The 26,814-nt window shown below is 37.6% G+C and overlaps 1 protein-coding gene across 35 annotated transcripts in view; it reads right to left on the bottom strand.

Annotated features, from left to right (window-relative positions):
• Positions 1 to 26,814, bottom strand: part of CLOCK (clock circadian regulator) — a 111,412-nt gene that overhangs the window by 68,257 nt on the left and 16,341 nt on the right. For 19 of the 35 annotated variants that reach the window (XM_086405720.1, XM_086405708.1, XM_086405725.1 and 16 more), the window contains one exon: positions 1,535 to 1,625. The gene's annotated coding sequence lies outside the window, so the exon portion shown is untranslated. Of the gene's footprint in view, positions 1 to 1,534; positions 1,626 to 13,581; positions 13,684 to 22,783; positions 22,871 to 23,513; positions 23,688 to 26,814 lie in introns of those variants that run through there. The other 16 variants (XM_086405714.1, XM_086405741.1, XM_086405711.1 and 13 more) reach the window with 5 other exon arrangements.

Raw genomic sequence — 26,814 nt, 5'->3', positions numbered from 1 at the left:
CAACTAATTGAGCAACATAAAATTACATCTCTGATAGCTTAGTCCAAGATCTTTTCTCTACTTGTCCAGCCAATTGATAGGCATGCTATATTTAAGGGAAAGATAAAAGGAAGAAGTGAAGTAGGCCCAACTAAGTAAAGTAACTTTTAGAAGATTCCCCTTGATTAACAAAACAAAGTGGTAATGTGGGAGCAGCCACAGTTACTGTGTCGGTATAATTCTAGGACCCACGTTTTCAGTACTAAAAGACTAGGTATAGTTTACACATGTCATGCTATGAATTCTAAGGACTCAATTTTAGAAGACATGTGAAGTTCCTACTCACACAAGGAATTTCTAATACAGATTAAATATTATTGTTAAAACTCTTGTTTCTTAAATATTGACATTAATAGACCAGTATGGTATGCAATAAAATGTCTTTAAAAGGAGCAGTTACAGTAGTTGGAACAAATTAAATTATGTAAAGGATCAAGTTACAGCTAAGAATCGAATGCTCCTTTACATAAGCAACTTGAGCTCAAAGTCATTCAGTGATAGGAATTCCCAGCTGAGTAAGCACCACATTACTATTTTATCACAACACAGAGGGCAGGATGGTATAAGTTTTTTATAAACATCATTTTAAAAACAACTTTTTGAAAAATTTATCAAAGGGGAAGCTATTAATAACTAATAAACTGTATAAGCAATTCAAAGTTTGCCAACATGGAAGCAGGTATGTTTTAAATTCAGCACACAACATTACAGGTAACTAACAGAAAATCTCAGTACCTGGCAGTCCATCTTTGGAAAAGAATTCATAAACAATGTAACACATTCTGCATTAAAAATAAATCATGCAGTATCTAATGATATGATACTACTTGTCCTCTGAATCCCATCTGCTCTCTTTCTCAAAGCTTTCCATTTCTATATCACTAATTTCTCCCTCCAAAACTGCATTATTCTGATCAAAATCTTAGTGAAAAATCTTAAAGAAAAAATGAAACACAAAACTTCCTTGACCCACCAATCTCCTTCAGGTACCGTCCTCCTTTTCTGGTCCCTTTCACAGAAAAACAACTTGTCAATTGTGTACAGTTGGTATTTCAAGATCTTTCATTAATTCCCCTCTCTCGTTTTAAAACTTAGTGTTGATTTTCACAAATGTGTAACTGTTCAAAGTTTAAAGTGTCCAAAAAATTTTACAAGACTTATTAAAAAACTAAAGTTCTCTGATCTCCATATTCTACCTTCAACCCCTTTCATCTCGTTAACTCCTTCCTTTGGTAGTTAACTGCACATCTCTAATACCTCTTACTACTTCTTGATTCTTTCTGTTTTAGGTGGGGTGACTACACAGACCCAATTTATCTGAGTAGTCCCAATGTAATTATTAAAAGCACTTGCTTCTGCTCTGAAAAGTATCTTTAGCCCATCATCTACTGAATTCCGCTATGAAAAATCATAATTTAGCACTGACTCTCCCCAACTCATTTTCCTAGGGAAGTGTCATTTCAAAGCACATTTCAAGATACAATTATTTCATTACCTTTTGTATTTCTGAGATCTTTGAACTGATTCTTCAGAAAACTGTAAGTTCAATATATTCTTCTGTATGGCTGATCATCAGTCTTAGAATTCTGTTTAAGAAAAAATTTTGTTAGATTTACTCAACTTATATAGACATTTATCATAAAAGAGGTTTTAAAATAATTTTGAAACATAAAATTTAGAATTTTGTCACAAAACAATATATAAGAAACGCTAAACACTAATAATTGTTTCTAAAAGAACTTTAAAAAACTACAACCGCTTTTAATTCTACTACAGAAGTTAAAAGACAAAAGTACAAAAATAAGTATAACTATAAAGTATGTTAATGAACATACATACATATATATGGGCTAACAAACACTCATATATGATGAATATAAACAGATGTAATCTGTAACAGAGATCAAATGTGGTAAGGGGGAGAGAAGTAAAAGAGTAGAGTTTTTCAAGTTATCAGCTTAAAATATATTATTAACATTATGGTAAGCACAAGGAAAACACCTATAGAGAATACCTAAAAAGGAAATGAGAAAAGAATCAAAGCAGAATCAAAGAATCAAACCCTATAAAACATTAAAAAAAAAATCAATGAAACACAAAGACCAGAGGAAAAAAAGTGGAAAAAGCTACAAGACAGACAAAAAATGAACGAAATAGTAACAGTCTTTCCCTAGCAGTAATTATTTTAATTGCAAATAAACTGAAGTTGCCAATCAAAAGAGAAAGTAGGTAAATGGATAAAAATACAAGATCCAACTATATGCTATCTATGAGAGACAGTTTAGATTTAAGGATACACAAAGACTGAAAGTAAAAGACTGAAAAAAGACATTCCATGCATACGGTAACCAAGAAAGCAAGAATAGCCATACTTGTATCAGACAAAACAGACTTTAAGTAAATAACTGTCACAAGAGATTAAAAAGACATTATACAAAAATAAAAGCATCAAATTTATCAGGAAGAGAAAACAAATACAGGTACAATTACACCTATTTCACATGCTAGCAAGGTAATTCTCAAAATCCTTCGAGCTAGGCTTCAACAGTACATGAACTGAGAATTTCCAGGTGTACAAGCTGGATTTAGAAAAGGCAGAGGAATCAGAGATCAAAATTGCCAACATCCACTGGATCATTAAAAAAAAGTATGAGAATTTCAGAAAAACACCTATATCTGCTTAACTGACTATTCTTAAAGCCTTTGACTGTGTGGATCACAACAAGCTGCAGAGATGGGAGTACCAGACCACCTTAATTGCCTCCAGAGAAACCTGTACGCAGGTCAAGAAGCAATATATAAACTGGACATGGAACAACGGACTGGTTCCAAATTGGGAAAGGAGTTATGTCAAGACTGTATATTGTCACCCCGATTATTTAACTTCTATGCAGAGTACTTCATGTGAAATGCTAGGCTGGATGAAGCACAAGCTGGAATCAAGATTGCCAGGAGAAATATCAACAACCTCATATATGCAGATGATATCATCCTAATGGCAGAAAGTGAAGAGGAACCAAAGAGCCTCTTGATGAAAGTGAAAGAGGAGACTGAAAAAGCTGGCTTGAAACTCAATATTCAAAAAACTAAGGTCATGGCATCTGGTCCTATCACTTCATGGCAAATAGATGGGGAAGCAATCAAAACAGTGACAGATTTTATTTTGGGGGGGCTCCAAAAATCACTGCAGATGGTGACTGCAGCCATGAAATTAAAAGATACTTGCTCCTTGGAAGAAAAGCAATGACCAACCTAGACAGCATATTAAAAAGCAGACACATCACTTTGCTGACAAAGGTCTGTATAGTCAAAGCTATGGTTTTTCCAGTAGTCATATACAGATATGAGTGCTGGATCATAAAGAAGGCTGAACACCGAAGAATTGATGCTTTCAAACTGTGGTGCTGGAGAAGACTCTTGAGAGTCCCTTGGACTGCAAGGAGATCAAACCAGTCACTGTTAAAGGAAATCAACCCTGAATATTCATTACTGATACTGAAGCTGAAGCTCTAATAGTTTGGCCACCTGACGCGAAGAGCCAACTCACTGGAAAAAATCATGATGCTGGGAAAGACTGAAGGCAGGAGAAGGGGACAACAGAGGATGAGATGGCTGAATAGCATCATTGACTCAATGAACAGGAGTTTGAGCAAACTCCAGGAAATAGTGAAAGACTGGGAAGCCTGGCGCGCTGCACAGTTCATGGGGTCACAAACAGTTGGACACAACTTAGCAACTTTACAACAACAAAAACTCAATAATCACTGTGAATAACTGAATTAACCAAGACCAACCCAACTGTGCCAAAGTTAATGCAAAACTTTACAGTTATAGTTTGCATCTGACCTATGCAATGTCTATTTTACATAATTTTTTAAAAACCAAGAATATGCTATGTATGTAACATGACAGCAAAACATAGGGAAATTTATGACAGCAGAAAAAGAGGGGGTATTTTTGGGCACAAAAAGAGACTTTTTTTATGGCAACAACAAAAGATAGATATCCCTGGAGATTAGAGATTCAAATAAATATAAAAGATCTGAATCAAAAACACCAGAGCAAAAGAACTGAATTCCTAAAATGTGCGTGAAGCCAATTCAGAAGCCAGTTCCTAGTGTCCTATTTGTTTTTAAGTATTTGGGGATAGAGTCAGTCATAATCAAAGCACCTAATAAACCCAGAATACTGGAGGAGTGAAAGTAGAAGCTAAGACCATGAGCTTAGAGTCAGAAAGGCATGAAAATCTTTGGGACAATTAACTTAATTATCCTAAGCCTCGGAATTCTTACCTAAGTCAGCTGTTGTGAAGTCTAAAGGATATGTAGGGATACCAATTATTAACAAAATAAACACAAATAGAAACTCCCCCTTTAAAACCAAAATAAAAGGCTTAAACATCTGCAGCACGACAAATAGTATTTTTTACCATATTAAGTATCCCTAAAAGTTATTCAAAAGAATTTAAAACCCAAACAAAACTACAACAAAAAGTAAGACTGAGTAAGGAGCCATGAAGAAAACAAACAGCAAATAAATGTAAAAATTTTGGGCACAAAAAGAGACTGTTTTATTATGGCAACAACAAAAGATAGATATCCCTGGAGATTAGAGACTCAAATAAATATAAAAGGTCTGAATCAAAAACACCAGAGCAATAGAACTGAATTCCTAAAATGTGCATGAAGCACATTTTAAAATAATGTAAAATAATGTAAAAATTATTCCTGGCAAGGAGCTTTCTCTGGTAGCTCAGCTGGTAATGAATCTGCCTGCAATGCAGGAGACCTCAGTTCGATCCCTGGTTTGGGAAGATCCCATGGAAAACAGAACAGCTACCCACTCCAGTTTTCTGGCCTGGAGAATTCCATAGATTGTATAGTTCATGGGGTCGGGAAAAAGTTGACACAACTGAGCGACTTTCGCTTTCTTTTAACAGAAATCAAAGAAGCTAAGTAAAAACATATTATAGTTAAATATTCAGTTCAGTTCAGTTCAGTCGCTCAGTCGTGTCCAACTCTTTGTGACCCCATGAATCTCGGCACGTCAGGCCTCCCTGTCCATCACCAACTCCCGGAGTTCATTCAGACTCACGTCCATCAAGTGAGTGATGCCATCCAGCCATCTCATCCTCTGTCGTCCCCTTCTCCTCCTGCCCCCAATCCCTCCCAGCATCAGAGTCTTTTCCAATGAGTCAACTCTTCCCATGAGGTGGCCAAAGTACTGGAGTTTCAGCTTGAGCATCATTCCTTCCAAAGAAATCCCAGGGCTGATCTCCTTCAGAATGGACTGGTTGGATCTCCTTGCAGTCCAAGGGACTCTCAAGAGTCTTCTCCAACACCACAGTTCAAAAGCATCAATTCTTCGGTGCTCAGCCTTCTTCACAGTCCAACTCTCACATCCATGCATGACCACAGGAAAAATCATAGCCTTGACTAGATGGACCTTTGTTGTCAAAGTAATGTGTCTGCTTTTGAATGTGATATCTAGGTTGGACATAACTTTCCTTCCAAGGAGTAAGCGTCTTTGAATTTCATGGCTGCAGTCACCATCTGCAGTGATTTGGGAGCCCCCAAAAATAAAGTCTGACACTGTTTCCACCGTTTCCCCATCTATTTCCCATGAAGTGATGGGACCGGATGCCATGATCTTACTTTTCTGAATGTTGAGGTTTAAGCCAACTTTTTCACTCTCCACTTTCACTTTCATCAAGAGGCTTTTGAGTTCCTTTTCACTTTCTGCCATAAGGGTGGTGTCATCTGCATATCTGAGGTTATTGATATTTCTCCCAGCAATCTTGATTCCAGCTTGTGTTTCTTCCAGTCCAGCGTTTCTCATGATGTACTCTGCATATAAGTTAAATAAGCAGGGTGACAATATACAGCCTTGATGTACTTCTTTTCCTATTTGGAACCAGTCTGTTGTTCCATGTCCAGTTCTAACTGTTGCTTCCTGACCTGCATACAAATTTCTCAAGAGGCAGATCAGGTGGTCTGGTATTCCCATCTCTTTCAGAATTTTCCACAGTTGATTGTGATCCACACAATCAAAGGCTTTGGCATAGTCAATAAAGCAGAAATAGATCTTTTTCTGGAACTCTCTTGCTTTTTCCATGATCCACCGGATGTTGGCAATTTGATCTCTGGTTCCTTTGCCTTTTCTAAAACCAGCTTGAACATCAGGAAGTTCACGGTTCACATATTGCTGAAGCCTGGCTTGGAGAATTTTGAGCATTACTTTACTAGCGTGTGAGATGAGTCCAACTGTGTGGTAGTTTGAGCATTCTTTGGCATTGCCTTTCTTTGGGATTGGAATGAAAACTGACCTTTTCCAGTCCTGTGGCCACTGCTGAGTTTTCCAAATTTGCTGGCATATTGAGTGCAGCACTTTCACAGCATCATCTTTCAGGATTTGAAATAGCTCCACTGGAATTCCATCACCTCCACTAGCTTTAAATATTAGTGATTCCTTAAAAATTCTACTTCATATATTTATCACTCAGCAAATATTTACTGAGTACTAATACAAGTGTTCAGTAGTACACTGATTGTAGTTTTGAAATGGTGAAATAGACACAGCCACTACATTTGAGGTGCTTTCCAGAGAAGGCACAAAATGCTCTCTGAACACTCTGGGAGTGACACAGAAGTTAAGGAAGTCTCCTGAAGAAGTGACACATAAACTGAGATCTTAAGAATAAAATAAGATTTCACTAAGCAAAGAGAGAAATTTCATCAATGTCAAGAGAAAATGTACACAAAGGTCTGGAGACATGAGAAGAACTGTGATTTTAGAATACTACCAAGTACCTTAGTGTTGACTGGAGCAAAAACCTAGGGACCAGGGGTAACAGAGGTGGCAGTAAGAGATGATAATGATGAGGTAAGTGGATCATGACAGTAACTCCCAACCCCACTCTCCCCATTTAAGACCCGGAAAAGTTTTAAGCAGGAAACTGAATTAATAAGACACTTGTTCTTTTGAGCCATCATCTGGTTACAACACAGAAAACAGAATATAAGGAGCCAGGACTAGAATTAGAATGGTAGAAGTATAGTATTGTAAAAGTTCAGGTAAAACAATATAGAAGCAGCTGCTGCTGTTGCTGCTAAGTCGCTTCAGTCGTGTCCGACTCCTAGCGACCCCACGGACTGCAGCCTACCAGGCTCCTCCGTCCACGGGATTTACCAGGCAAGAGTACTGGAGTGGGTTGCTATTGCCTTCTCCATATAGAAGCAGAGATCATTTTAAAAATGAGAATTTTAATAGATACTGAGATGACCAGACAGAATTTGGTGACTGATTAACAGAAGTTGGGGGCAGGGAGAAGTCAAGAATACCACTCAAATTTTCGCTTGGACACATCTGTGAGGTGGATAGGTAATACTGGAGGAGTAAATTGGAGAAAAGAGGAAGGGAATGATGCTGAAAACACTGGCTAACATTTATTGAACATTTACTATGTACCAGGCATTCTTCAAAGTTTTCTCTCATTTAAGACTCAACAATCACATGAAGTAGGCTCTATTATTATCTCCATTTTACAGATGCGGAAACTGAAACACAAAGAAAATATGTAAGCTAGCTGGCCAAGATGAGCAGTAAGGCTAAGATATAAAACCCATTCATTTAGCTTGAACTATGCTCTTAATCAGGCTTCCCTGGTAGCTCAGCTGGTAAAGAATCCGCCTGCAATCCAGGAGACCCTGGTTCGATTCCTGGTCAGGAAGATCCCCTGCAGAAGGGATAGGCTATCTTCTGCAGTATTCTTGGGCTTCCCTGGTAGCTCAGACGGTAAAGAATCTGCCTGCAATGCGGAAGACCTGGGTTCAATTCCTGGGTTGGGAAGATCCCCTGGAGAAGGGCATGCCAACCCACCAGTATTCTTGCCTGAAGAATTGCCATGGACAAAGAAACCTGGCAGGTTATAGTCCATGGGGTCACAAAGAAAGAGACAAGACTGAATGACTAAGCACAGCACACAGAAGCATGCTCTTAATCACTGTGAAACAAACACCTCACGAATACTTCTAATGATGGATACAGTTTTAGACATGTTATGCTTAAGATATCTATGGGACATGGAAGAGGAAAAATGTCGAGCTGCCTCTGCTGCTAAGTCGCTTCAGTCATGTCCGACTCTGTGCGACTTCATAGATGGCAGCCCACCAGACTGGTCCGTCCCTGGGCTTCTCCAGGCAAGAACACTGGATTAGGTTGCCATTTCCTTCTCCAATGCATGCATGCATGCTAAGTTGCTTCAGTCGTGCAGGCAGCTGGAAATATGGGTGTGGCTTTCAGGAAAGAACTGGGTGAAGATGTAAAGTGGGAGCCATCAAAGTAAATATGCACATTAAAGATAATGATTAAATGGATTTCTCTAGAAAAAAAAAACATACAAAAGGAGAAAAAAGGCTAAGGCTCAAATCTGACGAAAAAAGTAACATTTCAGAGACAAGCAGAAGAGTAGCCAATAAAATGGGGAAAAGGCAGAGCAAAAAAACGTAAAGAAATGGGCTTTGCAAACAGTTCCTGAATGTGAATTATGGCTCATGGAGATAACAGAAGTACCTAGCCCATAAAATTGTTCTAAGGATCAGCTATGTTACACGTTTCAAAACGTGTAGAAAACACAACAAAGGAGTGATAAATTTTAAGTATAATTACTGGTAATAATACTATCAACTAGACGGAAAAGGACCAAAGATAACAAAGAAAGCCATGAAGGATTATTTGTCACTAAAATTAAAAGAAAGAGTACTTCAAGAAGATGACAATGTCAACACTGCACTGAGGACAAGAAAATGACTCTCAAGTCTATTACATTTAATAACAGTCTGAGAAGCTTGTGACAGAGAAATGAAATAGACACTCAACAATGCTTTAAGAGAGTAAACGAGGACTCCTTTTCTTAAAATATAGTTTGGTAAGACGTGTCAATAACTGGAAACGCTTAAGTCCTTTGACCTAGTAATCTCATTTTGGGTGGGAAAAAAAAGGAAATAATCAGAGATGTATTCAAAGTTTGACAGTGAACGCATTATTATTTAAAACAATAAAACTAGAAAGATTTTAAACATCCAACAGCAGTAACAGTGACATTAAAATATATTGAATATAAATCCAAAATATGTCAAAGTATCAACTGTTGTTATTTGAGTAATTAGCTTATGGATTTTTTCCATTTTTACTTTTTCTTTAGCACTTTCTAAAATTTTTCTAAGAATGTGTATTATTTTATAACAAGGAAACCTTAACTGCTGCCTTTTTCTTGTTTGTTTCCTTTTAACTGTCCAACATTAGAGCCTGGGCTAAGGGAAAAAAAAAAAAACATAAGTAACAAAGTAACATGCTACTATTACCAAACATGAGTAAAAGAGACTATCTTCCTATGTACTTGTTCCTGTAACTTACAGAAGAAGCATTTTATTTCACCTAATTATTAACATTAAATTACTAATTTAAAAGGTTTAACTCAAGAACCTCGGTTTAAAAAATGGAAACTACAATAAATCCTTTTCTAACCTAATAACCTATTGACCTACTGACCTACTTTGGCATTTAGGTTAGTTAAATCTGATATCACAGATCTTTCTGGGACTGAGGGATCTATTGATATAAACATTAATTAAAAGTAGTGCTGAAATTTAATTGATATAATACAAAACCCAACAATCCTTAACTATGTTTATCATAATTTATGAAAAAGTCAAACTTGCTTCTGCAGATTACTGTTTGTATTATAGTTAAAAAGATAATTATTTTTAAGAGAACAATTTTAACTTGTAAAGAAAGGCTGAAATACTTTTAAAATTATTTAATGAATGAGTAAAGATGAAATTTAAGTTCTCAATTAAATAAAGTTCTCAATTTATTCAGTACTGAATGGGAACATTAGTTCACTTCCACAATGGATATGAAACATTAGCATGATAAAAAAATTCTTAATTCTACAGTAGTTTGTAACACCAATTTAAATCTAAAATTGACAGCAAAAACAAGAAACACACCCTAAATCAAAGTCTCACGATCCAGACCTCTTAGAACCAAAGAAAATTCTGATTCAAGAGAAACATCAAATGCTATCAAAAATCTACCCTGTCAATATCTAGATGAAAGGCATTTCTGAAGCCTCATTAAGTAAACAAAAACTGAAAGATTAATACAGCTCTCCTGGTAGCACACAAGACTACTGCAATTATTCAACAAATTTATTTCTTCAAATAATGTCTAGGTTCCCTTGTGGCTCAGTCAGTAAAGAATGTACCTGCAATGTAGGAGACCTGGGTTCAATCCCTGGGTTGGGAAGACCCCCCGGAGAAGGGAAAGGCTACCCACTCCAGTATTCTGGCCTGGAGAACTCCATGGACTATATGGAAAGTCCAAGGGGTTGCAAAGAGTCGGACACAACTGAGCAACTTTCACTTTCACTTTCCCTCTTCATGTGATGGACTGATCTGGTCCACAGAATACATCAGCACCTTAATCCTTTTTTGAGATGAGAGTGAGGCCCGAGACTGTCCTCAGCCTCAAATGAGCCTCACAGAAGATCTGAAGTGCAGCAAGAGTTCAAGCCCAACTACATATTGAACCAAATACCACACCCTAAACCTGGATACCATCCTACACCAAGCCCTATATTAGTATTCACAGGAAGAAAGAGGGGACCCTGTGGTAGGCAGAATAAGGCCCCACTAAAAGGACCATGCCCTAATCCCTGAAATCGGCAAATACATTTCAAAAAGGGACTATGTAGATGCAATAAGGTTAAAGATTTTGAGATGAGTAGTTAGTTTATGCCAGATTATCTGGGTGATCCAATGTAATCACACAAGTCTTTAAAAGCAGAGGACCTTTCCTGTCCATGGTCAGAGCAATGTGAGACAAAAGAGAAACAGGAAATGTGGCTGGTTTTGAAGGTGAAAGAAGAGAGCCACAAGTCAAGGAATACAGGCAGCTTCTGGAAGCTTGAACATACAAGGAAACATTCTCTCTCCTCTGAGGCTCCCAGGAAGAATGCAGCCCTACTGACACCTCTTGCCTTTAGCCCAGTGAGACCCTTATGAAACTTCTGAGCTGCAGGACTGTAAGATAGTAATAATAAATTTGTTCTGTTCTAAACCATTAAGTTTGCAGTACTTTCTAAGTTTGTCATTCTATGGCAGTAACAGAAACTTAATACAGGTCTAAAATCTCTGGCTGCTCTTGATAAATCTCAGCCTTTTCCAAACCCTTTCTCCCTCCATAGTCACAATAATCTACCTAGGAAACCACAGGGACTAATCCCATTATGCCCTACTTTCCTTCATATCAGGCACAGGAGAGGATCAAGACTCAGGTCACCCCACACCACCTAGACTTTTGTTCCTACACACTCTGTATATCCCCACATTGATACCATCCCCCTTTCCCAATTTTCAAAATCCTTTGATTGTGTCCTCTAGACACATTATCATTAGCAAAACATCCTATTTCCTCAATATTGTTTTTGCACACTTTCTTCCCATTTCCTGCCTCAACGGATCTCTCTTTGCCAGGAGTTCTGTTCTCGCTCCAGGCCTTACCATTTACCATTGGGAGGAACTCAAGGCGTCAGCTGGGCTGCATTTCTTTCTGGAAATTTGAACGGGAAAATCTGTTTCCCAGTCTTTCTTTACAAGCTTCTAAAGTCTGCCTTTAGAAAGGCAATGCCAAAGAATGCTCAAACCACCGCACAATTGCACTCATTTCACACGCTAGTAAAGTAATGCTCAAAATTCTCCAAGCCAGGCTTCAGCAATATGTGAACCGTGAACTTCCTGATGTTCAAGCTGGTTTTAGAAAAGGCAGAGGAACCAGAGATCAAATTGCCAACATTCGCTGGACCACCGAAAAAGCAAGAGAGTTCCAGAAAAACATCTATTTCTGCTTTATCGACTATGACAAAGCCTTTGACTGTGTGGATCACAATAAACTGTGGAAAATGCTGAAAGAGATGGGAATACCAGACCACCTGACCTGCCTCTTGAGAAACCTATATGCAGGTCAGGAAGCAACAGTTAGAACTGGACATGGAACAAAAGACTGGTTCCAAATAGGAAAAGGAGTACGTCAAGGCTGTATATTGTCACCCTGTTTATTTAACTTATATGCAGAGTACATCATGAGAAACGCTGGACTGGAAGAAACACAAGCTGGAATCAAGATTGCTGGGAGAAATATCAATAACCTCAGATATGCAGATGACACCACCCTTATGGCAGAAAGTGAAGAGGAAGTAAAGAGCCTCTTGATGAAAGTCAAAGTGGAGAGTGAAAAAGTTGGCTTAAAGCTCAACATTCAGAAAATGAAGATCATGGCATCTGGTCCCATCACTTCATGGGAAATAGATGGGGAAACGGTGGAAACAGCATCAGACTTTATTTTTGGGGGCTCCAAAATCACTGCAGATGGTGATTGCAGCCATGAAATTCAAAAATGCTTACTCCTTGGAAGGAAAGTCATGACCAACCTAGACAGCATATTCAAAAGCAGAGACATTACTTCGACAACAAAGGTCCGTCTAGTCAAGGCCATGGTTTTTCCTGTGGTCATGTATGGATGTGAGAGTCGGACTGTGAAGAAGGCTGAGCACCGAAGAATTGATGCTTTTGAACTGTGGTGTTGGAGAAGCCTCTTGAGAGTCCCTTGGACTGCAAGGAGATCCAACCAGTCCATTCCGAAGGAGATCAGCCCTGGGATTTCTTTGGAAGGAATGATGTTCAAGCTGAAACTCCAGTACTTTGGCCACCTCATGGGAAGAGTTGACTCATTGGAAAAGACTCTGATGCTGAGACGGATTGGGGGCAGGAGGAGAAGGGGACAACAGAGGATGAGATGGCTGGATGGCATCACTGACTCGATGGACGTGAGTCTGAGTGAACTCCGGGAGTTGGTAATGGACAGGGAGGCCTGGCGTGCTGTGATTCATGGGGTCGCAAAGAGTCAGACACGACTGAGCAACTGAAGTGAACTGAACCTTTTAAGTTATCAGGTAACAACAAATTAAAACCACAAAAAATTCACTAGCTTTATAGCAGAAGAGTTATTAATTTGAAACACTAATAATTTCAAGTGTTGTTGAGGACGAAGAGAAACAAGAACTCATGTACAATGCAGGTTGAAGTGTAAATTGATTCAACCACTTTGGAAAACTAAACTAGGAAGCATCTACAAGAGCTAAACATCCAAATACTCTGAGACTCAGCATGTTCCCCCTTGGTTATTTATCCAGCAGAAAGGCATACATATGTGCCAAAAAACATGCTCAAGAATGTTCACAGCAGAACTGTTTATAGTAGTCAAAAACTGACAATAAACCAAATGTTCATCAACCGTACAATGGATGAATAAATTGCGGTATATACAAATAATGAAGTATTACAAAGCAATGAAAAAGGATGAGCTACTGCCATATGAATCAATATGAATGACTCCTGCCAACAAGATGTTGATCATAAAAAAAATTAAGTTCAAAAACAGACAATACCAATGAATACTGAATCAAGCCAGAATAACAGTTACCTTTGGGAGAGCATGATGACTGTCAGGGGACATGAAGGAGGCTCCAGGATTGATGAAAATGTTCTATATCTTGACCTTGGTATTCATATTGGTTAAACAAATGTTCACTTCATAAAATTTCATCAAAATGACACTCAGTATTTATGGACTGTATAACATGCATGTTTTAATTCAATAAAAAGCATTTAAAAGTTAGCAATACTACATCAGTCCCTTGATCTGTTTTTAATTTTTTGGTTATTTTACTTGGTTAAACTGAAGTCTAGTAGAACTAGGTTTCTATTATCAGTCTGCCTCCTACTTGGGTACTAAAAGTCATATTTACTTTCTTTTTCTGGACAATTACTGAAGAATAGTCTTATGTGTGGATCCTTCCCACATTATGAGGGCAACAAAAGTCTGCCCTGAAGTTAAGACTTTTATGTACAAACTAGATAATTCTAAGATAGTATTTTTTCTCAATATATACATAATCAACTTTCTATATTGAGTTACAAATCACCAGTTCCCACAGTCTGTATCTGGAAAAAAGGAGGTAAGAAAACACAAAGCTTCTGAGGCTTAGCATCTAAGCTCTGGTCTAGCTAAATTTGAAAAGTCAAAGTCGCTCAGTCATCTCCAACTCTTTGAGACCCCACAGACTATACACATTCAATTCTCCAGGCCAGAATACTGGAGTGGGTAGCCTTTCCCTTATCCAGGGGATGTTCCCAAACCAGGGATCAAACCCAGGTCTCCTGCATTGCAGGTGGATTCTTTACCAGCTGAGCAACAAAGGAAGCCAAATTTGAAAAAGCATATCAAAACAAGGTGTAAGCATAATGCTGCTCTGAAATAAAATGAATTATTAAATGTAAAGTGCTTTAAAAATTATGCATGCTAAGTCGCTTCGTGTCCAACTCTGTGTGACCCCATAGACGGCAGCCCACCAGGCTCCTCTGTCCATGGATTCTCCAGGCAAGAACACTGGAGTGGGTTGCCATTTCCTCCTCCAATGCATGAAAGTGAAAAGTGAAAGTGAAGTCGCTCAGTAGTGTCCGACTCTGTGTGACCCCATGGACTGCAGCCTACCAAGCCTCTCCGTCCATGGGATTTTCCAGGCAAGAGTACTGGAGTGGGGTGCCATTGCCTTCTCCAAAAATAATGCATATCACACTGTAAATGCCCACCAGTAAGTCTGCAATTCTTTATACCCAGTTGGAAAAACATTATAACAGATCCTTACTCTTGAATTTCCTTCAAAATATTTAAGATAATAAAAAATAGATCTACTTTTAAAAAAAACGTATTTATGGAGCAAAGGGAAAATTTAATAGATTTTTATTAAAACAAGGTGAAGTGAACATTAAAGAAAAGTACACGATAGATGAAAACTTAATAAACTATACCTAAGATTTTTTTTAAGTTCTAAATTATACTACTATTTAACTATGATGTTAGGAGAACTCCTATATATACTTTATCCAGTCTGCCAAATTTTAACATCTGCATCGTCATCTTCACATATAGATAAACATATTTTCTGAAACATTTGAGAGTAAGGTGTGTATACCATGCCCTTTTACTTCCAAATACTTAAACGTGTACCTAAGAACAAAGATATCCTTTTATAATCTATTTTTTAAAAGGAGTAAATAAAGTCCTTAAGGGCTTTCTTCTTCCTCCAGTTTTGTCATGTATTAGATTTAGCCATTGTATCTCCTGAGCAGAAGATATTAAAGAGGTGCCAAGAATACACAGAACTATACAGAAAAGATATTCACAACCCAGATAATCACAATGGTGTGATCACTCACCTAGAGCCAGACATCCTGGAATGTGAAGTCAAGTGGGCCTTAGGAAGTATCACTACAAACAAAGCTACTGCAGGTGATGGAATTCCAGTTGAGCTATTTCAAATCCTGAAAGATGATGCTGTGAAAGTGCTGCACTCAATATGCCAGCAAATGTGGAAAACTCAGCAGTGGCCACAGGACTGGAAAAGGTCAGTTTTCATTTCAATCCCAAAGAAAGGCAATGACAAAGAATGCTCCAACTACTGCACAACTGCACTCATCTCACACACTAGTAAAGTAATGCTCAAAATTCTCCAAGCCAGGCTCCAGCAATACATGAACCATGAACTTCCAGCTGTTCAAGCTGGTTTTAGAAAAGGCAGAGGAACCAGAGATCAAATTGCCAACATTCACTGGATCACTGAAAAAGCAAGAGAGTTCCAGAAAAATATCTATTTCTGCTTTATTGACTATGACAAAGCCTTTGACTGTGTGGATTACAATAAACTGTGGAAAATGCTGAAAGAGATGGGAATACCAGACCACCTGACCTGCCTCTTGAGAAACCTGAATGCAGGTCAGGAAGCAACAGTTAGAACTGGACATAGAACAGACATAGAACAACAGACTGGTTCCAAATAGGAAAAGGAGTACGTCAAGGCTGTATACTGTCACTCTGCTTATTTAACTTATATGCAGAGTACACCATGAGAAACGCTGGGCTGGAGGAAGCACAAGCTGGAATCAAGATTGCCGGGAGAAATATCAATAACCTCAGATATGCAGATGACATCACCCTTATGGCAGAAAGTGAAGAAGAACTAAAGGGCCTCTTGATGAAAGTGAAAGAGGAGAGTGAAAAAGTTGGCTTAAAGCTCAACATTCAGAAAATGAAGATCATGGCATCCGGTCCCATCACTTCATGGCAAATAGATGGGGAAACAGTGGAAACAGTGGCTGACTTTATTTTGGGGGGCTCCAAAATCACTGCAGATGGTGATTGCAGCCATGAAATTCAAAGATGCTTACTCCCTGGAAGCAAGGTTATGACCAACCTAGACAGCATATTAAAAAGCAGAGACATTATTTTGTTAAAAAAGGTCCATTTAGTCAAGGCTATGGTTTTTCCAGTGGTCATGTATGGATGTGAGAGTTGGACTATAAAGAAAGCTGAGTGCCGAAGAATTGATGCTTTTGAACTGTGGTGTTGGAGAAGACTCTTTGAGAGTCCCTTGGACTGCAAGGAGATCCAACCAGTCCATCCTAAAGGAAATCAGTCCTAGGTGTTCATTGGAAGGAATGATGTTGAAGCTGAAACTCCAATATTTTGGCCACCTGATACAAAGAGCCGACTCATTTGAAAAGACCCTGATGTTGGGAAAGAGGGAAGGCAGGAGGAGAAGGGGACGACAGAGGATCAGATGGTTAGATGGCATCACCGACTCAAAAGACATGAGTTTTGGTAAATTCCGGGAGTTGGTGATGGACAGTGAGGCCTGGTGTGCTATGGTTCATGGGCTTGCAAAGAGTTGGACATGACTGAATGACTAAACTGGAACACCTTTTAAATTATCTTGTCTTTATAAGGTATTCTGCAAGACACAATTTTAAAACATAGGTTCTTGAGCAAATCAAACAGGGAAGTTTAATTAAAAAAGAGATTCAATTGAAGAGTTGGGAAAAGCTTCAGAAGACTTAGATGAGAATATGTAAAACTTTATACTCAAGAGTGGCTTTAGTATATATATATATATTTTAAAGGTTTATTATCAAAAGGTTTCCAGATTTGATACTGCTAAATCTTATCCCTCAAGATGTCAAAAAATTATTGTAACTTAGAAAAATTAAAAATTATTAATTTAACAGACAAATCTGGCCAATGATTTGATAGCTATCTGTAAGGAATGAATTCAGAAATGGATTCAGAAAAAATTACTGTTTTCATCAAAATTCTCTCCTACAGTAATAAAAAGACACCTAATCCCGGTAAGCAAATCTTTAAATGAACTGGAATTATTGTGATCATGCATAGAAAGAATAGCTATTTGAGATATAAGATATCGTGTACTTTTACTCAACAAACATTGACTCTGTGCCAACTACGTGCCAGATCTACAATAGCTACAAAGAGATCAGTAGTTTAAAAAAAAATTAGGCATGGTACTCACCCTTAAGAAACTTATAATTTAGCAAACCTAAGATTCCTACTTTCAGACAGGAAAGGTATTATTTTTCTCTATTCTGAAAACAAAGTAACTAGGATGCAGAGTGGTAAATGTGTCAAACTGCACAGAACTGTGAAATGTTCTAGAGACACAAGAAGTTAGTAATAGTTGCTCAGTCATGTCTGACTCTACAAACCCATGGACAGAAGCCTGCCAGACTTCTCTGTCCATGGAATTCTCCAGGCAACAATATTGGAGTGGGTTGCCATTTCCTTGTCCAGGGGATCTTCTCAACCCAGGGAAAGAACCTGGGTCTCCCACATCACAGGCAGATTCTTTACCATCTGAGCCACCAGGGAAGCCACAGAAAAGAAGAGCACAAGAAAGGCAGATTCTAAAATTGTCATCTTAAATCTCCTAATAGAGGACTTAATTTGCCTCTGTCAGGCTGTAGAAGACTCCTTAAAAATATCCTCCAATCTATCCCTTGACTCCAAAAGGGACCATGTTCCTTAATCCCCAATGTACATACTAGCCTTGTTCCACTGAGTCAGTCACCAGCTACTTTCCAAATAATATATTAGTGCTGCTAAGTCACTTCAGTCGTGTCTGATTCTGTTGCGACCCCAGAGACAGCAGCCCACCAGGCTCCCCCGTCCCTGGGATTCTCCAGGTAAGAACATTGGAGTGGGTTGCCATTTCCTTCTCCAATGCATGAAAATGGAAAGTGAAAGTGAAGTCGCTCAGTTGTGTCCGACCCTCAGCGACCCCACCGACTGCAGCCCACCAGGCTTCTCCATCCATGAGATTTTCCAGGCAAGAGTACTGGAGTGGGTTGCCATTGCCTTCTCGGAATATATTAGTACTTTTACATAAAAATATGATAACAGATATAGCTCCTTCATAGAAACAGATAATGTCCTTTTACAGATAAACTCCTTACATAGGAAAAAACAGAAGCTGCACAGAAGGTATATACTACTAGATAGTTTTAGAATGGATGTGATAAAAAATATGCAAATCGAAGACTGGCTGGTCATAGTGGTTCTTTAATAATTTAACTGTGTCAGTGATAGGCTATAGTAGGCCATATGAGTGAGTGAAGTTTGGTTCTTTTCAAAGTTGTATGTAACCTAATACCTTTTCATTCAATTAGTGTGAGGAATGCCACGACTAGAAGAAATAGGATGAAGAGTGTTAGAATGTTAATTTTAAACATTCTGTTAGGAGGAGAGTTGAACCTCTAATAATAACGATTTTTTTATACAATTACTAGGCTCTGCAGTCTAACCTGTGTTCTCTGGCAGGGTGTTTTCATGAATTAAGATTATATCATTAATTAGTTTTAAGGTGCTTTTGAAAAGTAGGCCTTATTTTCATCTTTTTGTACTGGGAGAAATATATAATAGAAACTGACTTGGATTACTCTGGTGTAAACTCATATTACATAGGACTTTAACTATTGAATAAATGAATATTTAATACTGGTTATGCCATTGGGATGTCCTGACCCAACATCAAGATTCTAAACCCTACTGTTGATATGAACTCTAGAGTAGGACTATGCTGTTATCTGTAGTATAACTTGCTCCGTTGATCAATTTTTTGGATCAGTAAGGGATCAAACATTTTGACTATTTGGTCTAAATTTTAATCATTCAGAGACTTTTTTGTTCTCTGAGATCATCCCAAACAAAACCGCTAACCCATATAAAAGTTTTATTATCCCACGATGATTTAGTTCATTGTAGTGGGGTGGGGGGGGGGGCATTAATTAAATAAAGCTCCGTACAGGCCTCTGGTCTTATTTTGTTATTCCCACCTCTTCATAGGAAGGTCAATTTCACTGATTAAGAGATAAGAAAACCCTGTGTGGCCACTCACACAAGTCTTTATTCAGAAAACAAGTGATTATGCTGCCTTTCACGGTCAGGATAATAGATGTCACTGGGCAAGCAGTGCCTTTAATACTAGTCAGGCTAGAGGTGATACTCTCAGTAAATAGGCAAGGTTTGTACTTGTTGAGTTCCTTTTACTTTTTTAAAATCTTTTGGTAGGTGCATACCTCTGTCAGGTTGAGACTAATTTTAATAAATAATTTAACACTGACTTAGATTTGTTGTTAACTACCAGTGATTCTATTACTTATATAAGCTTATGCAAGAAGAAATATTTCCTGTTAGTCATATTAACATTACTGTTTCTTTTAATTAATAGACTAGTCCAATATTAAACTAGGAGTCGATTTATTGTTGGTATTAAGGTAAATGTGTTGCCAAGCTTGAACGCTTAATCGATGGCTGTTTTTTAAGGCAACTATGGTGTTATTTTTACTCTCTAGATAAGGTTGTATCCTGTTTCTAAGGAGTTGAAACTTTTTAGATTAACATTTAAAAATACATTAAAATTTCTGATTTTTTAATAGTTTGTAAAGTTGAACTATGATTTAAGATTTTTTTTTTTGGACAACCAGCTCTCATCAGGCTTGTTAGGCTTGTCACCTCTACTTATAAATCTTCTCAGAATTTTGCTATATAGATGAGTTTGTTCTAATAAACTGTTCATAAGGAGCTCATCTGGCTTCTGGGGATTTAAGTTCTTTGTTAAAAATTTCCTAGTTAAATCATTATACAAAATGTAAAAGGGGAAAGGTTTGGGTTTTTTTTATTACTTTTAATGCTTTTTTTAAAAAATCAGGCCCTTACAGTATTTTCTACATAGCACTCCAAATTTTTAAATTTCCATCTCTTATACTTTAAATACTGGGTGAATAATTTATCTAATCTGCTTATAACAGTTGAATTTGTGGGAAATTTGGGACAAATTTAAAGTATCCATAAACTATGAAACTCCTGAGGGTAAAATAAACTAGGTGCTTTTATTTACGCTATCCTTTGATTTATTCAAGCACACTTTCTAGTATGCTTCCCTCAGTAATACTTTATCTCCTCATATGTGTTTGGTACTTGCTAAGAGATTATAAAGATTATTAATAATTGAGGAGCGTGATGGATGGAGTGTACATGCTTGATGGCCTGATTCAACTAGGCACCCTATTCTTAATTTACTACCATAGCCTCCTTTGGTTTTCAGTTTCATAAAAACTTTTGTATAATGAGAAACATGCTCTTGAAATAGAAAATATAGTCCATTTCCTCCCATCCTACAAGTTACATTTTGACCTAACATTTTTATGTGTAATAATTACACTATTATTCCTTTTTAAGAGTTTGCTGAAAACAGCAGTATATAGACTGAATTAGCAAATGCTGGTGAGGTTTATCAGAGTTTATCAATCATAGAGCAGGCTCCTCTAGAGGGGTATGAAGCACCATCAAGTCTCTCGAGTTTTAAGCTACTGCTAATAGAACTCTGGCAAATAATTTTGTTACTGTAATTATCTGAGTTTAGGGCTAAGCATAATGGGTTATCTAATCCTGGATTGAGTCTTAGCTGTCGTGTGATCAAGAACTGTTAAAGTCACTTCTGTAGTTTATTTTTATTTTAGCTATAGCTTTTTACAGTTTAGCTAGAACTTTTTTATTATTCTTTAACACAATTTACACTGGTTTTCTATTAACTTGAGTTAATCATATGACCGTGGTGGCTAGCACAAAATTTACCAACCCTAAATTACATAACTAAGTCCAATTTTCATTAATGGCTTAATTTTTATCACTGCTGTTTCCCATGAGGGTATGGCTTAAGCAAGGCAATATGACCTACTATTTTTGTGTGCTTGATATCTGCTTCTTTTAATCATGATTTAGAGGACAGTCTGTTTAAGCAGGATTCCCAGCTGGTGCTAGTGGTAAAGAACCTGCCTGCCAATTCAGGAGACATAAGAAACGTGGGTTCGATCCCTGGGTTGAGAAGATCCCCTGGACGAGGGCACGGCAACCCACTCCAGTATTCTTGCCTGGAGAATCCCATGGACAGAGGAACCAGGCGGGCTATAGTCCACTGGGTTGCAAAGCTGGACACAACTGAAGCAACTTGCACACACGCACTGCTTAAGACATTGTGGTATCACTAAAACGTGGTAAAAAACTGAGAGTACTATTTTAATTTTCTTCCTAATATGTCCATTTACATTCACTTTAGAAGAGAAGTAATACCAGAATCAACTTATTGCCTGCTTGAAAACAGCAACACAGGTCTAATGAGAATATGGATTACACTTCCCAAGATAGAAAAAAAGTGTAAGTTCAGTCACTGAGAATTGGTTATTAACTCTTACCTCCCTCTAATTTCCCCCAACTCATTTCTTATCTTAGCACTCAATCTATAAATACTTTTCCAACTAGGTAGAACAGAGGTCAGCTAACTTACTCTATGCTGCTGCTAAGTCGCTTCAGTCGTGTCTGACTCTGTGCGACCCCATAGACGGCAGCCCATCAGGCTCCTCCTTCCCTGGGATTCTCCAGTCAAGAATACTGGGGTGGGTTGCCATTTTCTTCTCCAGCTTACTCTATGAAGGGTCATAAAGTAAATATTTTTGGCTTTCTGGGCCCTAAGGTCTCTGATGCAACTCCCTAACTCTGCCTCTATAGCCTGAAAACAGCCATACACAATGTGTAAAAAAATTAAGATCGGCTGTATTTTAATAAAGCTTTATTCATAAACAGTAAACCTGAGTTTCATATAATTTCAACATATTGCAAAGTAGTCTTCTTCTTCCAGGAATTTTTTCCATCAACCATTTAAAAATGTAAAGACTATTCTTAGTTCACAGGTCATACAAAACAGGCAGTAGACTGGATTTGGTAGTGTGCAAACCCTGGATGGACAGACCTGCTTATAAGCTGGAGTTGTAGCAGGTGACTGGCCCGTCTTTACCTCAGTCAACGGATGTCTAAACCTAAAACCTGACATGAAATAATTCTTATTCTACTTTTCATTCATTTGCAAATCACCTTTCTCTCAACAACAACAACAAAAAAAAGACACACTGTAGCTCTTACTTTCAGATGGTAACTTTTAAGAATTTCAAGAACTGCTGAAATACATCTGGATATCAATTATCTTTCAATAATTTTTCACTTCTCTTGAGAATAAAAATTCTAAAGATAAATAAAAGCTATCAAAGAAGGTAGCAGTCTATGCTCTAAATGTTTTTATAATAATTGGTCCTATGCTCCTTGCAAGGAGATTGCAAACCTCATTGTACCCAATATTTATGTCAGGAAAAAAAAAAAAACAAGAAGAGAAGGCATACTTCTGAGCTCAAAATGAAGACTGAAGATATCTAGTGAAACTCACCAAGTTGTAAAGATTCATCTAAGAGGAATGCAGAATTTTCCAAAGGCATCTAACACTGTGACAAAATCAGCTTCTAAGTTTCAGCAGCTTTACAGGAAAAATAAAAAATAAAAAAATCCATGAAACAAGGGCAGCTGTGGAAATAATATTAACCAAGTTCTAAGTAACAATACTGCCAGTATTTTTTTTTCCATCCAAGTATACCACATTAATTGAGGTCTCCTATGTGCCAGGAATTGGGGATGCAGCAATGAACACGTCAGATTCTATCAACCCCTCTGGAGCTCAGTCTGTAGGGTTACTCCAAATGGGATGAAAGGTTTTAAAACCATGATGGTGTGAAAGGGGAGCATGGCAGAGATACAAACTAGTCTGGTGGGAATTTATTAGAAAATGTCTCCTAGAAAAGAGGCAATTAATGCAAGCATGAGTAGGATCTGACCAAATAAAGCAACTGGGGAGGGGAGAGAAAGAACATATTACATTAAGGGGAACAGCATGTTCAAAGGGGCAGATGTAGGAGAGGATATGGCATCTGTGTGAAAGTAAAAGAAGTCGAGTATGGCTGCTCAGAGTAAGAAAAGAGATGAGAAGGTCATTCTCTGAGATGAGACATGGCCAAAGGAAGAAAGCAAGGTATTAAAACAATTTGCCCTGTATCACTCAGTCACACAGAGCTAACAGGCAGAGTTCATTTTAAGCCCTCACCACTTGACTGCAATATAATTACCATTCTGCAGCTCTTCTCAGTCCTCTATCATCAAGGGTCTTAGAAGAGGACTCCTGGAAAGAAAGTTGATGGAAAGTCTTAAGGAGATGATCCTTTTGTGGAGCTTTTGCAAGGGCTTGAGAGAAAACCTCACTATGAATGGAAGAACTGATCAACTAACCATCAGGAGCCCTCCTGCAAAATGAAGGAAAAGAAGAGTCCCAGCACCATCCTCAATTACTAGTGAATAGTTGTCAAGCATTTTATTATGTGTCAAGTCTAGTTGTAAGTGCTTTACATGTATTAACTAATTTAATCCTCACAACATCCCTATGAGATAGGTGCTTTTTATTACTCTCTATTTCCAGTATGGTTTTATGAACAGTCCAATTATCATCATTAATTTTTATTAACAATTGAAATGAAAATTATTAGAAATGTTAAAGATACTTCTTTCCACCATATTAAAAGAATTTTAATTACCCTTCAATAGGAAAAGTACTATTTTAAAGATTGATTAACAAAAACAAAAGATTTCACATTAATTGGGTTATTTCTCTTTTAACTAGCAGTTCCGTTAGACAAGGAGTTGGAAATTCTGTTCCTTGTTCATTCATTCACTTACTATGATAGGTTCTACATATCCAATGATAACAGGGAAAAAACACCAAATTCCTGCCCTCATGGAGTTTTACTCACTGAAATGAAAATTGATACCCCCTAGCAATTACATTTTTATAACATATCCTACTTATAAAATGTTCTTATGTAAAGAATCAAACTCTTTGCTTTTTCCAGTTTTTCTATAGTAAAGTACAAATGTGAGAACTGGACCATAATAAAGTTGAGTGCCAAAGAATTGATGCTTTCGAATTGTGGTGCTGGAGAAGACTCTTGAGGGTCTACTGGACTGCAAGGAGATCCAACCAGTCAATCCTAAAGGATATTGACACTGAATATTTACTGCAAGGAGTGATGCTGAAGCTGAAGCTCTAATACTTTGGTGACCTGATGTTAAGAGCCAGTTCACTGGAAAAGACCCTGATGCTGGGCAAGACTGAGGGCAGGAGGAGAAGGGGGCAACAGAGGATGAGATCACTGGATGGCATCACCGACTCAATGAACATGAGTTTGAGCAAACTGCAGGAGATAGTGAAGGACAGGGAAGCCTGACATGCTGCAGTTCATGGGGTCACAAAGAATCAAACATAACTTAGCGACTAAAGAACAACAACAAAGAGTCAAACTACAGTATCAAATCTTTATATTGTATATTCTTAACAGTTGCAGTGTCACATCCAGGGGTGAAAAAAATCTTCAGTAGAAATTAAAACGGTTTCTTGCCTTCCAAAGCACAATGCTCTACTCTTGGGTCTCATGGAGCAGACAATAAAGGAAAAAAAAATGTCTAAAAAGGGCCTTTAAAGGAGTAATAATGAAAAAAAAGCTTGAGAAACACTGCTTTAGAGCAAACGTTCCATTTAAATCAATACAGAAAAGAAGTAAAATGACATCAAGAAGAAGAAACCAGATAAATTCAGAATGAGAAATATTTTATAGAACTGACCTAGTTTCATATATATATATATATATATATATATATATAACACACACACACACACACACACTTAGAAATATTTGCAGATGAATTAGATGTGGAATATGCTTCAAACAGATTCAGGAGAAGGTACACAGCTGAAGGTACAGATGAAACAAGACAGGTCCTGAGTTGACAGTTATTAAAGCTGAGAGTTCATCATTCTATTCTGTACTACTGTTGTTATGTATTCCATTAAAACAAAAGCGTATGTTATTTGAGGAAGATTTTGAATTCTTAAGAAACTGGAGCAGAATTGTGTAATACATAGCTGGTACAAACATTTTCTATCAACGGTGATCTACAAACCAATATCACTCTTCTCCCGAATAAACTGTACTCTTAAGAAAAAAAGGACTCAAGAAACATAACAACTAACTGGTAATATCCCATCTGAATTCTGATTCAAACAATATAAAAAGGTATTTTTCAAACAACTGGAAAAGATCTGAGTAAGAACTAGGTATTATATAATATTAAGAAACTATGGTTAATTTGGTTAGATATGATAGAGTTTATGTAAGAACATATCTTTACTTTTTAAAAAACATATAGAAATATTTTACCCTCCCTGGTGGCTGAGGCGGTAAAAAATCCACCTACAATGTGAGAGAACCGGGTCTGATACCTGGGTCAAGACCCCCTGGAGAAGGAAATCGCTACCCACTCCAGTATTTTTGCCTCGGAAATCCCATGGACAGAGGAGCTGGTGGGCTAGTCTGTGGGCTCACAAAGAGTTGGACACAACTGAGCAGCTAACACTTAGAGGTATTAAAAACATAACCTGTGATGGATTCATTTTGATATTTGGCAAAACTAATACAATTATGTAAAGTTTAAAAATAAAATAAAATTAAAAAAATAAAAATAAAAGGAAAAAAAAACAAAATATGTTTTTATATTGTTTGAATCAGAACTTTTTAACTACAGAAGTATTTAGAAGTGAAGTGACAATTCCTTTCATTCTTTTTTTTTTTTTCCTTAAAAAAAGAAAACCTGAAGAATGAAAGATAATGATGACAGTTTTGTCTCACTTTCACCTTTGGAATACCTACTGGTAAGACAGCACAGAAGTACAAAAAGTTTAAGATCTATAAAACAATGAAAAGAATGGAGTAGGAAGTTATGAAGGGATGAAATGACACAGTAGATTTCTAGAGAATGGAAAGAAGATCCAAAGTGTGTTAACAGGTTAAGCAAAACTAGGGAAAGCACAGTACAAAATTCACACACACAGGGACTACCGTGGAGGCCTGAGTCCATCGTTCTGAGACTCTAGACTCAAGTTAGCAGATAAAGAGGCTGAATACTAGTGACCTAGGAAAAAGTTACCTGTCTCCTTTCTCTACACCCATTCCTTGGCTAGGCAAGGCCCAGTGGCACCCCTAAGCCAAAAACTGTACCACTCTTTTCTAAAGAAATCTAGCAGAAATCTGGCAACCTGCTCATAAAGAAACCAGAGGAATGTTAGTGCCTAGCCATGTCTGTTGTCAATACGACAAATAGAAAGCTCCTGAGAATCACAATAGGTCCCCTGCTCTTCTGCTCTAAACCTAAACTTGCCAGCAGACAAGACACTCCATCTATGTACTAAGAATTACCAACCAGTCTTTTCAAACAGAGAAAGCACTTAGGAAAAAATCCCACCTATCCAACAAGAAAAAAACACCCCAACTGTAGCTATAGAAAGTCATCAAGACATTCCTGTAGCAATATACATGAGTC

The sequence above is a fragment of the Bos grunniens genome, chromosome 6, assembly GCF_055505025.1.
Source record: "Bos grunniens cultivar Pamir isolate PY7600 chromosome 6, Bosgru_T2T1.0, whole genome shotgun sequence".
Taxonomy (NCBI): Eukaryota; Metazoa; Chordata; class Mammalia; order Artiodactyla; family Bovidae; genus Bos; species Bos grunniens.
This window is presented reverse-complemented; position numbering and strand designations above follow the sequence as displayed.